The 17,591-nt window shown below is 35.8% G+C and overlaps 1 protein-coding gene across 12 annotated transcripts in view; it reads right to left on the reverse strand.

Moving 5' to 3' along the window:
- Window positions 1–17,591, reverse strand: part of PPP1R12A (protein phosphatase 1 regulatory subunit 12A) — a 148,333-nt gene that overhangs the window by 92,629 nt on the left and 38,113 nt on the right. The gene's annotated exons all lie outside the window — the stretch shown is intronic.

The following is a 17,591-nucleotide window of genomic DNA, read 5'->3' on the forward strand; positions in this document are numbered from 1 at the left end:
AATCCTATACATCAACGAAAAAAGAACAACAAACAAAAAGAACAAACTATTGCTACCTTCAACAACATGGATAATCCCTGCAGACATAATACGTGAGCGAAAAAAAGCAGACACAAAGGATACAAATTGTAAGTTTCCAGGCAAAACTAATCCCTGGTTATAAAGCTCAGAATTCTGGTAAATTTGTGGGGAAATAATAGGAGGGGCATGAGGGAGCTTTTTGGAGACTGGAAATGTTCCCTAGCTTTCTGATTTTTTACATAGGCATATATATATGTAAAAATTCACTGAATTATATGCTGTGTACTTCATTGTATGCAAATTATACCTCATTTAAAAAAAAAGAAAAAGAAAAAAATAGGCTACCATGTATTAAAAACCTACTGTATATTATCTCCAGTATAAAACACTTTATCTTTCTCTAAATTGCACATGCTAAAACATGTCTTCCTTTAATTTCCATCCCCTGCCTCCCGAGGCTCCATGTATCAAATGGAATCTCTCTTTTAACTGATAATCTTTAAATATTATGAGTTCTCCCCACTGCCCAAATTCTCACATATTCTTTTATAGGCCAAGTATCCCTAATTTCTCTGGCTATTCCTCATATTATATATGCTAAAAATTATACATGCTAAGGCCCTAGAAATACAAGGAAGGGAAAAGATCACATTAGTATAGGAAGTTAGTCCATAAACAACAATGATTACATAAGGGTATAATAGCAGTGGGTAGAAAGTACTAAAATATCATTGGGAACATAAAGAGATCTTGTGATTAAGACAGTCCATAAAGGAGAATACATTTGAGCAAGGTTTTGAAGATTACATAGGAGTTGTTCAACTTGCAATTCAACTAGAAGGAACTTCACTGAGCAGATGCACTATGACTTAAAAAATGTATGGAATAAATGAACAGAAAATCATCCAGTGGTAGATAGTATCTGCAAGTTATAAAACAGAATAAGGCTAGGTAGTAAGAGGTCTGAATATATTGCGGGTAAAAAATCTGAACGTAATGCAAAGATGACAGGATTTGACATTAGAGGTGGTTTTCAACCTACTTTCTACTCCTACTGATCAAGAAAACCTGCTACACTCCCATCAGTAATAGTGGCTCAATTCAGCAGTAGGAGTAAGTAGGAGAAAACACTGTAGAATTTCAGGTAGATGATGTTTGAAAAACCTATTCAGAGTTTATAAGCAAGGGTTGACATGATCAGATCAGTATTTCAGAAAGATTACTGGAAGTAGTATGAAGATAGAAGAGCCTGAACTGAGCAACACCAGTTACTCAGAATGGATGTTAAGAGAAATCTGGGAGAAAATGTACAAGGCTTAATTAAAGACTGGATTTGAAGGGCGAGGGACAGGGAGAGGTCATTCATGAAAACAAATACCACAGGTTCGAAAAGCAGGTTGGAGGAAGAAAGATAACTTTAGTTTTGGATATGCTGAATTGATTATAGGTGTCTGTATACTTATCTAACGATGCATATCCAGTAGCCACCTGAATATGCAGATCTAGAGCTTAAAAATGAATGTGGGATAAAAATATCTATTTGGGAATTACCTGCATTAAGGTAATAATTAAAATAATGGGACCTAAAATCACTCAGGGAAAGAATGTAGAGAAGTGATTTCTATGAAAATAGTACGAGAAAGGTTAAATTAAATTATAATCAGTATATTCTACTTGGAGGACAAAGACATTTGTGGTATTTTATTCAGTCAGTTAAAGAGAGTTCTCAAGAAGCTCATCATCTAGTATGGAAGACAAATACACAAGTAAATAAAAATATCAAAATGAATATGATAAATACAGTTATATGGCTGTACACTTCTTACCATGGAAGCCAAGAAGAGAAGAACTAAAGAAGAATGGTTGTAGTCAGGGAATACTTCCTGGAGGAGGCTCTACACCTGAACTTAACATATGAACAAGTAACAAACACTTCCTGGTGTATGAAGATGCAAAGTCACATATGGGGAGGATAAAGGTAGGCAGGATCCAGAACAGAGTCTTATTTGCCATCTTATGAGTAATTCTTTGACAGTGAAGATAAAAGATTCTCAGGACAAACGGTTAATTTTTAAAGTTTCTCCATTTTAAGAAGGTGACTGCCCTGGCTCTTTGAAAAAATTAACATATACGAATAGCTATTCCCCAGTAAATGAAATGTTGCTGATTTTGATTTTAAATGGTTGTTTTTAAGTCAGTATAACTTAAGAAACATCAACAAAAATACCTAAAGCAGTTAATGTTAAATGTGCTTGTGCCTTTATTTTGTTTAAATGTAATAAGTTTTTGAAATGTTTAAATATAAATTAAATGCTAAAAACATCGTTGTAAAACATATATTATAAAGGAATCTCAAGTTTGTGTTGTAAATTGTTCAGTGTTCTCCTGAACATTTACAAAGCATACACAATAAACTGGCAGACATGCCCATAAAAATATTGTTGCTAAGAGAATCAAAAGCTAACACATGCAGTACATTAAGAGATATATGACTTGCTGACTTTAAATATCTGACTAAATATGGTCAGTTTATTAAGCCATATATGGACAGAAACAGAGTGACTCAAATATACTTCTAAAATCTTATCTGACATGATTTATCTTAAGTTTTTCTTAAATACATATTCCGAACCATTACCAATAATAGATGATTGTGTGAAGACACTTTTGTCATTTAATCCCAGGTACAGGCAGCTTTGTCAACTTGAGCTATAAACTATCTCAATAAACTAGTTCAAGTACATAAAACATCTGTTTTTATTGAAAAGGGGGCCTAGTTATTTTTCTCAGCAAGTTAGCGCAAGGACAACCTTTGTTCCCCACTCATTTTTAGGAAAAAGTTGAAAAGCCTAATAACAAAGAATTGAATTATAAAGGGGCTACACAAAGTTGGCTCTAAGAAGACAGAGTCCATGCCTTAAAGACAGATTCTGGGTGAGGCACGTGGAGTTGAAAAATCATTAAATTTCATTCCTAGAAGAGATAAAAACAAATGTGTTTAGCAACCATTCAATTCAATTGAGTACAATCACAATTACAAAATAAACAGCATTTGAAATAAATTCTAACACTGTTATATTCCTTTTCATGAACAGACTCTAGAGCCAGATTGTCTGGGATTAATCCAGTTCTGCCAGTAGGCTGGTTGTCGTTGGGTCAATTATATAACATCCTGTGTGCCACAATTTCCTCTGGAAAATGAGGACAACAATAGTACCTACTTCAAAAGTTTACTATGAGAGGTTATATGAATTAATATATAAATCACTTAGAGTAGTACCTGTCAAATAGAGGTACTATTATGTTTATATCAATACATAATCCAAATGCTCAATCATCCCCATTAAAATATTTTTTCTTTTTCAATTCTCATCCAAAACTTACTATTTCATCCCTTTAAAATTACAAAACAAAGTTAAATGGTGGAGACTTGTCAAATATTCTTTGTAGTACCACTTGTGGTAAAAGTCCTATCTACTAATGATTTCTAAGAGGATGATTAAATTTTAAAAGATGCATTAAGAAAATTTTAGGGATTTCAAACCTCCTTCCAACAAACTTTTACATATAGAAGTTTTAAATAAGCTCATTCATACAAATTACATACAACCACAAGAGAGTAAAACAAAGGAAAAGATTTAGTTGTATAAATGTAATTATGCCAACTTAGGTGAAAATATAATTATAGTCAATTAGATGAAATGCTTACAATTTGCACCTAATCATTACTAACACAGTTAATTATTGAAAGGTAAAAGACAAATTAATCTGAATACAGAAGTTCTCTAAAACAATTTCCACTTCCTTGAAACAACTCTTTATGACTCTTCGTAAGGAAAACTCAGTTCTACTCAACTGATGGGAACAGAAATTTGTAGATATACCAGAAAATAGTCCATGCCCTAAGCATTCAGGGTTACACAGATGTCAGTGAGTATGCATAAAGAGGAAGTAAACTGGAGATGTCCAAACAAGTTTTTGTTCTATTTTAAAGAAAACTTGGACATATCAAAGGAGGAATCACAGGTGTAGTTTACACAAGAAAAATAATGAAGAACTCTGAGCAGCATTCCCATACTAAACAATAAAAAATATCGATAAATACCTTGGTCTTGCATTGAGACTGGCAAATAAATGAGCATGTACAATCTTAGGAGATCATCTATTATATTTAATAATGAAAACAAGTAAGTTCAGCATTGCATTTTAGTTCAATGATTTTTTTTTTGCCTTTCTTATCTTATTTCTTATAAGCAGGTAGGATCTCTAGACATAAAAATAAAGACCTGGCCTTACAATAAATCATATGTTCAAATGATAAAATGATTGGAAGAATAAAATTCAAAACACAGACTATACACAATGGCTAAACCATGGGAAATTCTTCCTTGGGATTAAGAAAAATTCAGACTTACATAATACATATAGTATCCACAGGAGACACAATGCCTGACAAGGAGAAGATCCAATTTATCTTTGTGGATTGAATGAACTGGACAAGGCAAAAAGACTATAACAAAAATGTGAAAAAACTCTTTTGAGAAAAAATTTCTAGGGGAAAAGTATAGTCATTGGTATCCGTGGGAGACTGGTTCCAGTACTCCCTGCAGATACCAAAATCTGCGGATGCTCAAGTCCCTTCTATAAAATGGGGTAGTATTTGATTATAACCTACGCATATCCTCCTGTATACTTTAAATCATCTCTAGATTACTTAAAATACCTAATACAATGTAAATGGTTGTAAATACAATGTAAATGCTATGTAAAGAGTTGAAAGCTTGCGGCAATTTCAACTTTTGCTTTTTGGAACTTTCTGGAATTTTTTTGTGGACTATTTTCAACTCTTGGTTGGTTGAACCCTTGGATGTAGAGGAGGGCCAACTATAATCGACACATTGCGTAAACATTCATACTTCATCTAACAAGTACTAAGTATTTGAATGAGAATGCCAAAAACTGGAAACCATAATTATTCCAAGATTAAAACACACACTTTATCTACTCTTATTACACAGCTGTTATTTCCTTTATTGATAAAGATCTATAAAGTAGTAAGTCAAACCTAGATCTTTAGAGGCCAAAGACTTTTATTTGAGGACTCAGTAAGGGAAGAATATTACTTCTAGAGTTTAGAATCCTTATGGATATAAAAATGTTAAACTTCGGGATCATTCTTTGACAAATAATTTTTATGGACTGCCTACTATATATAAAGCAATGAGCCAGCCACTTTGGTGGATACAAGGACCAGCAGTAGACAGTATATTCTTTTTGTTTCCTTCATGCACGCTGCCTGTCATATAGCAAGTCCATAATAAATACACGTAAAATGAAGCAAAATAAAATGCAAACCTCTCCTTAATGAGCAGGTGTTTATGACCTAGTGTATGTGTACATAAAACTGTACTAAGTACTGTATAAGACATGCTGCCTTTATTACTGTTGCACGTGTTCCAGTCTTTTCTCACTACTGGATTATAATCCCTTAAGCATAGAAATTGTCTTATATATCCCACAATACCTAACAGTGCTACTCAGCAAATTTTTCTTAATGGACTAAAACAAATGATCATGTAGTACTGTTCTCAGGATGCTTATAATCTACTTTGGAAAATAAAACAAGCAGATAAAAATACTAAGCAATTTAAAAGCAACATAGCATTAGTGCTGGGAAAACTGGACAGTGACATGTAAAAGAATGAAATTAGAACACTACCTAACACCATACACAAAAATAAACTCAAAATGGATTAAAGACCTAAATGTAAGACCAGACACTGTAAAACTCTTAGAGGAAAACACAGGAAAAACACTCTTTGACATAAATCATAGCAAGCTCTTTTTTGACCCACCTCCTAGAGTGATGAAAATAAAAACAAAATTAAACAAATGGGACCTATTTAAACTTAAAAGCTTTTGCACAGCAAAGGAAACCATAAACAAGACAAAAAGACAACCCTCAGAATGGGAAAAAATATTTGCAAATGCAGCAAGGGACAAAGGATTAATCTCCAAAATATACAAACAGCTCATAGAGCTCAATATCAAAAAAGCAAACAACTCAATCCAAAAATGGGGAGAACACCTAAATAGACATTTCACCAAAGAAGACATACAGATGGCCAAGAGGCACATGAAAAGGTGCTCAACATCACTAATTATTTTTTTAATTAATTAATTAATTATTTATTTTTGGTTGCACTGGGTCTTTGTTGCTGTGCACAGGCTTTCTCTAGTTGCGGTGAGTGCGGTGTGCGGGCTTCTCATTGCGGTGGCTTCTCTTGTTGCAGAGCACGGGCTCCAGTAGTTGTGGCACGTGGGCTCAGTAGTTGTGGCTTGTGGGCTCTAGAGCACAGGCTCAGTAATTGTGGTGCACGGGCTTAGTTGGGATCTTCCCAGACCAGAGCTCGAACCCGTGTCCCCTTCACTGGCAGGCGGATTCTTAACCACTGCACCACCAGGGAAGCCCCAAAATCACTAATTATTAGAGAAATGCAAATCAAAGCTACGATGAGGTATCACCTCACACCGGTCAGAATGGCCATCATCAAAAAATCCAGAAACAATAAATGCTGGAGAGGGTGTGGAGAAAAGGGAATGCTTTTGCACTGTTGGTGGGAATGTAAATTGATACAGCCACTAGGGAGAACAGTATGGAGGTTCCTTAAAAAACTAAAAATAGAACTACCATAGGACCCAGCAATCCCACTACTGGGCATATACCCCAAGAAAACCGTAATTCAAAAGGACACATGTATCCCAATGTTCACTGCAGCACTATTTACAATAGCCAGGACATGGAAACAACCTAAATGCCCAACGATAGATGAATGGATAAAGAAGATGTGGTACATATATACAATGGAATATTACTCAGCCATAAAAATAAACGAAATTGGGTCACTTATAGAGATGTGGATGGACCTAGAGACAGTCATACAGAGTGAAGTAAGCCAGAAAGAGAGAAACAAATACCATATATTAATGCATATATGTGGAATCTAGAAAAATGGTACAGATGAACCTATTTGTAGGGCAGGAATAGAGACGTAGATTTAGAGAACAGACATGTGGACACAGGGTGGGAAGGGGAGGGTGGGACGAATTGGGAGATTAGGTTTGACATAAATACACTACCATGTGTAAAATAGACAGCAAGTGGGAACCTGCTGTATAGCACAGGGAGCTCAGCTCGGGGCTCTGTGACGACCTAGATGGGTGGGATTGGAGGGGGGGGAGGGAGGTCCAAGAGGGAGGGGATATAGTTATACATATAGCTGATTCACTTCATTGTACAGCAGAAACTAACACAACATTGTAAAGCAATTTTACTCCAATAAAGAAAAAAAGTTCACCTCCTAAAAAATAAAAGCAAAATAGCATTAATAAAAGAAAAGTGGGTACGTGAGTAGAGATGAGTTAAAGAAATCTTTTTATACATAATAAATCCTTTGCCAGGTTTCATTACTGTCTGAGCTCTGGAGATAGAAAGCCAGCTACAGGTAGCTGTTTTCCTTGTTAAATTCCTTTATCAGACATGATCACACACTGACCTAGAGGTGTTTAATCAATGAATATATACCAATAAGAAAATAATTTAATTTCAGGGGAAGTAATAAAAGCTTTTACATACTGTTTTATGCAATTCAATTAAAAACAACAACAACAACAGGTTACAAAGGAGTATGTATAATATGATTCAATTCTCTTCATTGATATTCCTTTTCAAGACTCTGGAAGAATACATGTATACCTCATTTTACTGTGCTTCACAGATACTGAATTTTCTTACATTGCAGATACTGCATTTTTTTTTTTTTTTTTTACAATCTGAAAGTCTGTGGCAACTCTAGGTCAAGCAAGTCTATCAGTGCAATTTTTACCAACAGCATTTCCTTACTCTGTGTCTCTGTGTCACATTTTGGTAGTTCTCCCAATATTCCAAAACTTTTTCATTATTATTCTATTTGTTATGATGGTCTGTGATCAGTTATCTTTGATGTTAATATTGCAAAAAGATTATGACTCACTGAAGGCTCAGATGATTGCATTTTTGGCAATAAAGTATTTTCAAATTAAGGTATGTACACTCTTTTAAAAACATAATGCTATTTCACACTTACCAGACTACAATATAGTGTAAATTTAACTATTATAGGTACTAGGAAACCCAAGAATTCATGTAACTTGCTGTATTTGGATATTCACTTTACTGCGGTGGCCTGGAACCGAACCTGCAATATCTCCGAGGTATGCCTCTATATGCCAAAATGTTAATTAATAGAAGTCAAAGTCATTGAGTTATTTTCCAAAAACCTTATAGTAAGGACATAAAATTCTCATGGTTTTCCAAAACAAAAAAGAAAATCACATAGTTGTTAGCTGTTTCTTTTTTTTTTAAAGGAACTTATTTATTTATTTATTTATTTATGGCTGTGTTGGGTCTTCGTTTCTGTGCGAGGGCTTTCTCTAGTTGCAGCAAGCGGGGGCCACTCTTCTTCGCGGTGCGCGGGCCTCTCACTATCGCGGCCTCTCTTGTTGTGGAGCACAGGCTCCAGACGCGCAGGCTCAGTAGTTGTGGCTCCCGGGCCTAGTTGCTCTGCGGCATGTGGGATCTTCCCAGACCAGGGCTCGAACCTGTGTCCCCTGCACTGGCAGGCAGATTCTCAACCACTGCGCCACCAGGGAAGCCCAGCTATCTGTTTCTTGATGAATTTCTTCAGTGCTCAGCAAAATATGTGGCCAATAAATAGCACAGACTCTTCATTAATTCAATAAATATTTATTAAGTGCCCACTACAGCAAGATACCATGCCAGCTGCTAGGAATACACTGGGGAAGGATATAAACCAGATTTCTATACTTATAAAGCTTACACAGTCCAGCAAGCAAGAAAGATAACTAAACAAACAATAACAAGAGGCATGATAAATGCTATGGACTTAACTAGAGAACTTAACCTAGATTTAGGAGAAAGGAGAAATCAGAATCTCTGAGAATGGTGTTAAGGAATTTCCACTTTAAAAAGGCTCCCCATCTAAACTGTAAAAACACACTAGATTGAGAACCACTGATATCCCCAGTAACTGATCAGCTAAAGAAATAAACAAGGCACAAACAGCACACGTAAAATGTGATCAGAAAAGCCTATGTCAAACCTGGAGAGCTATGAGAATTTAATAAAGGGGAGACAAAATAAAGGGGAAGAAAAAATGAAATAAAATTTTTAAATATACATAGGTATGTAAGTATGTAAAAATTCAGGTAGAGAAAGCAGTGTGGAAGAAAATGCAACTTGACAAACTAAAGGAAATGCCCCATATTTTGGTGCTACTTAACAACACAATGAAAAAAACACACGATCAAAGGGTAAGAAGATAAACCCTATTTAACAAAAAATTCAGCCAATTAAAATAAATTCAGAAATCAAGACACAATGGTCAAAACTCATAACAAGTGAATCAAAAATAATGTAAATATTATAAATTCTAACAAGGTAGAAATATTAATACAGCTAACAAAACAAGATTAGGGGAGAGAAGAGCAAAAACGAATGAGTGCTGATTTCCTAATCTTTCCTAATGAGTAGTATGATCTTTCTAAAATCGGAACGTGGTTCAAAAAAAATCCTATTGCAATGTATTGATATTATTCATAGCCTGTTTTCTTAATCTTAAAGGAATATTTAAGGAAATACTCTGTAGTTATAAACAAAATTTATCTAAAATTTAACCATTACTTCAGTATTCAGGTTTTTTTCTTTTGGCAAATTAAAGCAAAACTCAATTTTACACATTTTAATTAAAATAGTATACGTAATATGTCCTTTTAAATAAAAGTATATCAAAGAATTTGCACAGAGATTCTAAAATAATGTTTCCTAAATGAATGATGGTTAGTTATGGATAATCAACATCCACCGAGCAACTATTATTACTTTCCTTTTTCAGCATATAGCACATTTCTTAAAGTTAAAAAAAGAGCCAAACACTTCCTGCAATAAATTCAGTCTAATCAGAAATAAACATATATATAGATAAAATTACAAAACAATAAAACCTCTCTAATCTAAAATTCTCCTCATTCTAGTATACATGGATTATTTCAGTATACCTTTTCTAAAACCTCAAGAATTAAAACTATATATTAAAAATTGAAATATATATTTCTATATATTAAAAAAATCAAATTCAAGGGAAAGGGAGAGGTTTGGGAAGGGAAAGGCAAATTTTTTGATATACCATGACATGAATGGGTGGAAAAAATTAGGGAAAAGGCAATCTAAGCCTTGGAGTTATATTTCTACATCCTTTTCAGAAACGAAAGAGCAAAGATATGTCTAACAAGTGTTGAGAACCTGGTAGTTGTTCTGCTATATTCAGACATGCTTTAGCAAAAAATATCAAGGATGAAGTTAAGAATATATGAGTCTCAGGGCTTCCCTGGAGGCGCAGTGGCTGAGAATCTGCCTGCCAATGCAGGGGACATGGGTTCGAGCCCTGGTCCGGGAAGATCCCACATGCAGCGGAGCAAATGGGCCCGTGAGCCACAATTACTGAGCCTGCGCGTCTGGAGCCTGTGCTCCGCAACAAGAGAGGCCGCGATAGTGAGAGGCCCGCGCACTGCGATGAAGAGTGGCCCCCACTTGCCACAACTAGAGGAAGCCCTCGCACAGAAACGAGATCCAACACAGCCATAACTAACTAACTAAATAAATAAATAAATTAAATAAAATTAAAAAAAAAAAAAAGAATATATGAGTCTCGGTCCTGAGGGAAAAAATTGAAAAAAAAATCTTATTTGGTTATTTTAACCAAATATTATTTTCCATTTTAGCCTACCAAGCTAGTCTGCATTTCTGGGACCATTAATGGAAGACTTAAGGGAGCAGGAGTTAATACTTCCAAGTCACAAAATAAGAGGAGCACCAAACATTCAAATGGAGAGCAGAGGAGAAAAAAAAAAAAAAAAGGTGAAGATATAAATGATTTTCAAGTACTCTGCTGAACAGTAAGAAAAGGAGAAATAAACAGTTCCTAGGGAGCAAGGCATAGTAAATAGGAACCAACTGTTAAGTATTTACTAATATAAGTTGAGGAATGTAGAATACCACAAAAATTATTTTAATTTGATGCTTGTGTAAGTAGCCTCTAAAATAGCAATGATTCCTGCCTCATCCTCAAGTTTACATCCTTGTGTAAGCTCCTCCCCTTGAGTGTGGACCAGACTGAGTGACTTGCTTCTAACAAACGGAATGAGGTAGAAGTAATGGTACGTCACTTTTAAGACTAGGCTATTAAAAGATCGTAGCTTCCACCTTGTCATGAACCCTCTCTTGCCCTCTCCCAAACTGCTCACAACTTGGGAAAACTCAATTGCAGTGTCAAGAAGCAGTCTTATTAAGAGGCCCATGTGGCAAGGAAGCAAGACCTGCCAATAATGAGCTTTGAACTGGATCCTTCCCCCACTTCCCCCACCCCAAGTTAAGCCTTCAGACGACATGAAGTCCCAGCCAATAGCTTGAAGTCAATCGAAGTACCTAGACAAACTACATCCAAATTCCTTAACCATAGAAAATTTGGTAATAAATGTTTGACATTTTAAGTTTAGGGGTAATTTGTTATGTGGTGATAAATAACAGCTACATTGCTGGATTTTTGATGAATGTAAAAGGCATTTATATCAGTTTTCATTGCTTCCATTTGTGTGTATCCAAATATCCTGTTCCCTTCTCTACTTAATCTCTAATCTGTCTTTTCACCTGTATTTCCACTCCTCTTAAATGTGGTAAGGTAGTCCTTCAAGCTATTATCTAAATTTAGACCTATCACTCTATTTCCACAAATTCAAAGCTCTAATCACAATGGACCACGCTCCATTTCTTGAATATGCCAAACAATCTGAAATTATAACTTCAGAATAAATAACAGTCACCTGATAATGTACCAGTACTCATGCTTGATGAGTAAAAAGGTATTTGATATAAAAGAAAATAACCTTCTAACTAACCAGAGCTATCCTAATAAACAATAAAAATTATTACTCCTTCAATATTTATTTTTGAGGATGGAGGGCATATGAATAGCAAGAAGAAAAGTCAGCTTTTATACATTCCTTTGCATTGAGGGAAAAGGATATGTATAATTTTCTACTGCATAATTCATTCGTTTGATCATTTTCCCAAGACTGTTATAAAAAGATGCCAGTATTTTACATTTACAGATTATGGAGTTTTGACATTCCTTCAAATGTAAATAACTAGTCAAAAGAGAAAGTAATAAGGCAGAAATAAAAACACCTAAATTTTCAATTTGCCTCCTGAAACAACTGTCAGCATGCAGCCCTTCTGAATGCAGTTCATCACAAAAATTTACTGTAGTATTTCCCAAACTGTTTCCATGAAATTACTAAAATGAAAAGGTTAATAAATGGTCTTTAATAAAAGGGTTCTTAAAAATAGTTAAATTTAGGAAATACTGGATTAAACAGATTTCTTTACTGCAGAGCTTGTCAACAAGTCTCTTTTCCCACTGACATCTATTTTTATCATCAAAATCTATTTTTATGTCCAAGTTAAGGCAGACAGTCTGGGAACCATTGTCCCATACATAAAATGTATCTGTAATATAATAAACAAGTGTACCACTGCACTGTGAATTCCTAGTCTCTCTCACAGAATGAACTAATTTCATAATTTTACACTATTTTTCACCTCTAAGGGAAAAACCTTGTATGCAGATTTTGTGTACCAATAACTGCATGGAATCAAGAAACTTCTGAAAGGTTTTCTGTTGTTGTTGTTTATCTACACTAAACAATCAATAATTAACATGGCTAACTCAACACACTACAAATGAGATTTTCACCTTTGGGGATGGTTCTCCAGCTACCTAAAAGACTTTGACACACATACGCATCTCTGCCAGAAAGACAGAAGCTACAAAATTCTGCTAAGACAGATGTGACAAAGGATCTTTAGATAAAACAAAACACAGTGCTAAAAACCCTACAAAGCACACTCTCATGCTCCATCACAAAAAAAGCAGGTTGGCAGGAGGAGGGGGTTGAATTCAGTTGCCAAGAAAAGTAACCTGATAATAAAAATTCAATTCTTTCTGATCATACGAATTAACTAAGGCAGTTTGGGACTTCTCGTGAAGAAGACAAAGGGAACCTAAGAGTAATGGCTGAGGCACAGCTAGACCTTATAGATAGCTCCTCAATTTAGTCTTCTTTTAACCGTCTTAATTCTTTATTTCTGACAACTTCTCCAGCCTATGTTCATATAGCTAGAATTAAATCATTCTCTTCTTCCATTTTCTGTAACACTGTGAACACACCTCTCCTAACACACTTAAAACACTGTGTGATAATTATCTACCCATATGTACTATTTCTGCATTCATTTTCCTCTCCTTCTGCTTCCACTACTGTGAGCTCTTAAAGGCAAGGACTCCATTATGTATTCAGAGCATAGACTACATTAGGCAGTAATCAAACGTTGAATGGAGGAAACAGTAGGATTTAGCTTCAGTGTAGGACTCAGAAATAGGTTGCTGATTCTTTGTTACCTGTAGATGACTGTATCAGAAATTAATTTTTCCATGTCATATCTGACTTACTACAGTGGATAAGTTAAAACACATTTTGCAATCTTCTTATGATAGGGGGAATAATACCTTCCCTTTTCCTACATGAAAAATCTATAACTAAGAATTTTAGTATCTACAAAGTATTAAACTATCTTGCAGTTAAACGTACAATTGAGCGACACAGATCACTCAGAAAAATCACATTCTTCAAAGCAAAAAGATGACTAGAGCTGAATAAGATCATACCAGGATAGAAATAAGTTATTGTTTTAGCGGCCCTTTGGTGGTGATCACTGCTGCTCCTGAATGTTAACACTTTTTTCACCTGTGTCCCCTAATCAGGTAGCAGGAGTTCCAAGGTAGGAAAGACTCCAAACAATTAATAATTTCACTTTCACTTACCCTAACGCCTGCCTTTAGTGAAAGTTGCACTTCTTAATTGTACCATATGCAGATATGATCCCTTCCCCTCATCTAGAGTCAGATAAAATAAACCATTTTATTTTTAAGTTTCCTTTTAGAAAAATCAAATTATATAACCAATATCATGTAATGTGTTGTTAAAAATAACATTAGCATTCTAGCATAAAACTACTGCCACAAAAGCAATTCCTTTTTTGTGTAAGACAGACTCCCAATGCACATAAGGTTCTTAGCAATTTAGCTACTGTGGTAATAAAGGCAGCCAAGAAGAGAGCACTGAAGACAAAGTGAAAGCCAGCTAGTTTTGTTTTTTTTTTTTCTTTTTTGGAGTGGTGCCTTGCATTTCACTGAAAGTCTAAAAGCTAAGTCTTGACCATATAAGGCTTTGGGATTCCCATGGATAGAAATGCCTAGGCAACAGTCAAATCTAAAAACCTTAAAATACATGAAATACAGGTACTAAACTACCATGAGAGGGTTCTTATTTTTTGCTCTAGTTTCACTTAAATATATTCTTACAGATAATCCCCAAAGTGTTCCTGCAAAGCATTACCATCAAATTCACAAAGTTGAAATATATAAAAAGTATATATAAACTCACAAAAAATTCCTTAAAAAATAAGCAACTTTTAATGGAAAACCTCCCAAAGTCTGTTACACATTCCTCTGGCATTTTACACACATACAAAAAAATGCAATTTCATTTCTCTCCATTAACTCATTATGGTGTCAACTATTATACTCTTGATGTTATATAACAATGTCCTTCTGGACAATAGTGTATGCAGCTAAAATGATACCTAACATGCTTTTTGGGAATCATTTGCTTTTAATAGGTTTTCTGCTTTCTATCTTGCTTCCATCTGTCACCTCCTGAAACTACATGATAGCATCCTATCTTCATCTTAATTTGTAGCTCTTAATTTGCCAAACATTAAAAAAAAAAAAAATTGAGCCTAAAATAAGAGTACATAGGGAGATTGGTTCAAGATGGCGGAGTAGAAGGATGTGCAATCACTCCCTCTGCAAGAGCACTGGTATCACAACTAACTACTGAACAATCATCGACGCTGGAACTCACCAAAAAAGATATCCCACATCCAAAGACAAAGGAGAAGCCACAATGAGACGGTAGGAGGGGCGCAATCACAATAAAACCAAATCCCATAACCGCTGGGTGGGTGATTCACAAACTGGAGAACAATTATACCACAGATGTCCTTCACTGGAATGAAGGTTCTGAGCCCCACATCAGGCTTCCCAACCTGGGGGTCTGGCAACGGGAGGAGGAATTCCCAGAGAATCAGACTTTGTGTGCAGCAGGACCCAAGGGGAAGGAGCAGTGACCCCATAGGAGACTGAACCAGACCTACCTGCTAGTGTTGGAGGGTCTCCTGTAGAGGCGGGGGTGGCTGTGGCTCACCATGGGGACAAGGACACTGGCAGCAGAAGTTCTGGGAAGTACTCCTTGGCGAGAGCCCTCCAAGAGTCCGCCATTAGCCCCACCAATGAGCCTGTAGGTACCAGTGCTGGGTTGCCTACAACCGACAGGGAGGGAACTCAGCCCCACCCATCAGCACACAGGTGGATTAAAGTTTTACTGAGCTCTGCCCACCAGAGTAACACCCAGCTCTACCCACCACCAGTCCCTCCCATCAGGAAGCTTGCACAAGCCTCTTACATAGCCTCATCCACCAGAGGACAGGCAGCAGAAGCAAGAAGAACTACAATCCTGCAGCCTGTGGAACGAAAACCACATTCACAGAAAGACAGACAAGAGGAAAAAGGCAGAGGACTATGTACCAGACGAAGGAACAACATAAAACCCCAGAAAAACAACTAAATGAAGTGAAGATAGGCAACCTTCCAGAAAAAGAATTCAGAATAATGATAGTGAAGATGATCCAGGACCTCGGAACAAGAATGCAGGCAAAGATCAAGAAAATACAAGAAATGTTTAACAAAGATCTAGAAGAAAAAATGACTAGAAGAATTAAAGAACAAACAGAGATGAACAATACAATAACTGAAATGAAAAATACACTAGAAAGAATCAGTAGCAGAATAACTGAGGCAGAAGAAAGGACAAGTGACCTGGAAGACAGAATGGTGGAATTTACTGCCATGGCACAGAATAAAGAAAAAACAATGAAAAGAAATGAAGACAGCCTAAGAGACCTCTGGGACAACATTAAATGCACCAACATTCGCATTATAGGGGTCCCAGAAGGAGGGCAGAGACAGAAAGGACCCGAGAAAATATCTGAAGAGATTATAGTCAAAAGCTTCCTTAACATGGGAAAGGAAATAGCCACCCAAGTCCAGGAAGTGCAGAGAGTACCAGGCAGGATAAACCCAAGGAGACACACACCGAGACACATAATAATCAAACTGACAAAAATTAAAGACAAAGAAAAATTATTAAAAGCAACAAGGGAAAAATGATAAATAACATACAAGGGAACTCCCATAAGGTTAACAGCTGATTTCTCAGCAGAAACTCTACAGGTCAGAAGGGAGTGGCACGATATATTTAAAGTGATGAAAGGGACGAACCTACAACCAAGATTACTCTACCTGGCAAGGATCTCATTCAGATTAGACAGAGAAATCAAAAGCTTTACAGACAACCAAAAGCTAAGAGAATTCAGCACCACCAAACCAGCTGTACAACAAATGCTAAAGAAACTTCTCTAGGTGGGAAACAAAAAAGAAAAAGACCCACAAAAACAAACCCAAAACAATTAAGAAAATGGTCATGGGAACATACATATCAATAATAACCTTGAATGTAAATGGATTAAATGCCCCAACCAAAAGACACAGACTGGCTGAATGGATACAAAAACAAGACCCATATATATGCTGTCGACAAGAGATCCACTTCAGACCTAGGGACACATACAGACTGAAAGTGAAGGGATGGAAAAAGATACTCCATGCAAATGGAAATTAAAAGAAAGCTGGAGTAGCAATACTCGTATCAGATAAAGTAGACTTTAAAAAATAAAGACTGTTACAAGAGATAAGGAGGGACACTACATAATGATCAACGGATCAATCCAAGAAGAAGATATAACAATTATAAATATATATGCACCCAACATAGGAGCACCTCAATACATAAGGCAAATGCTAACAACCATGAAAGGAAAAATCAACAGTAACACAATAATAGTAGGGGACTTTAACACCCCACTAACACCAATGGACAGATCATCCAGACAGAAAATTAATAAGGAAACAGAAGCCTTAAATGACACAATAGACCAGATAGATTTAATTGCTATATATAGGACACTGCATCCAAAAACAGCAGATTACACTTTCTTCTCAAGCACACAAGGAACATTCTGCAGGATAGATCACATCTCGGGTCAAAAATCAAGCCTTCGTAAGTGTAAGAAAATTGCAATCATATCAAGAACCTTTTCCGACCACAATGCTATGAGATTAGAAATCAATTACAGGGAAAACAATGTAAAAAACACAAACACATGGAGGCTAAACAATACATTACTAAATAACCAAGAGATCATTGAAGAAATCAAA

This window comes from Balaenoptera borealis (genome assembly GCF_965194805.1).
Source record: "Balaenoptera borealis genome assembly, chromosome: 13".
NCBI classification, from domain to species: Eukaryota; Metazoa; Chordata; class Mammalia; order Artiodactyla; family Balaenopteridae; genus Balaenoptera; species Balaenoptera borealis.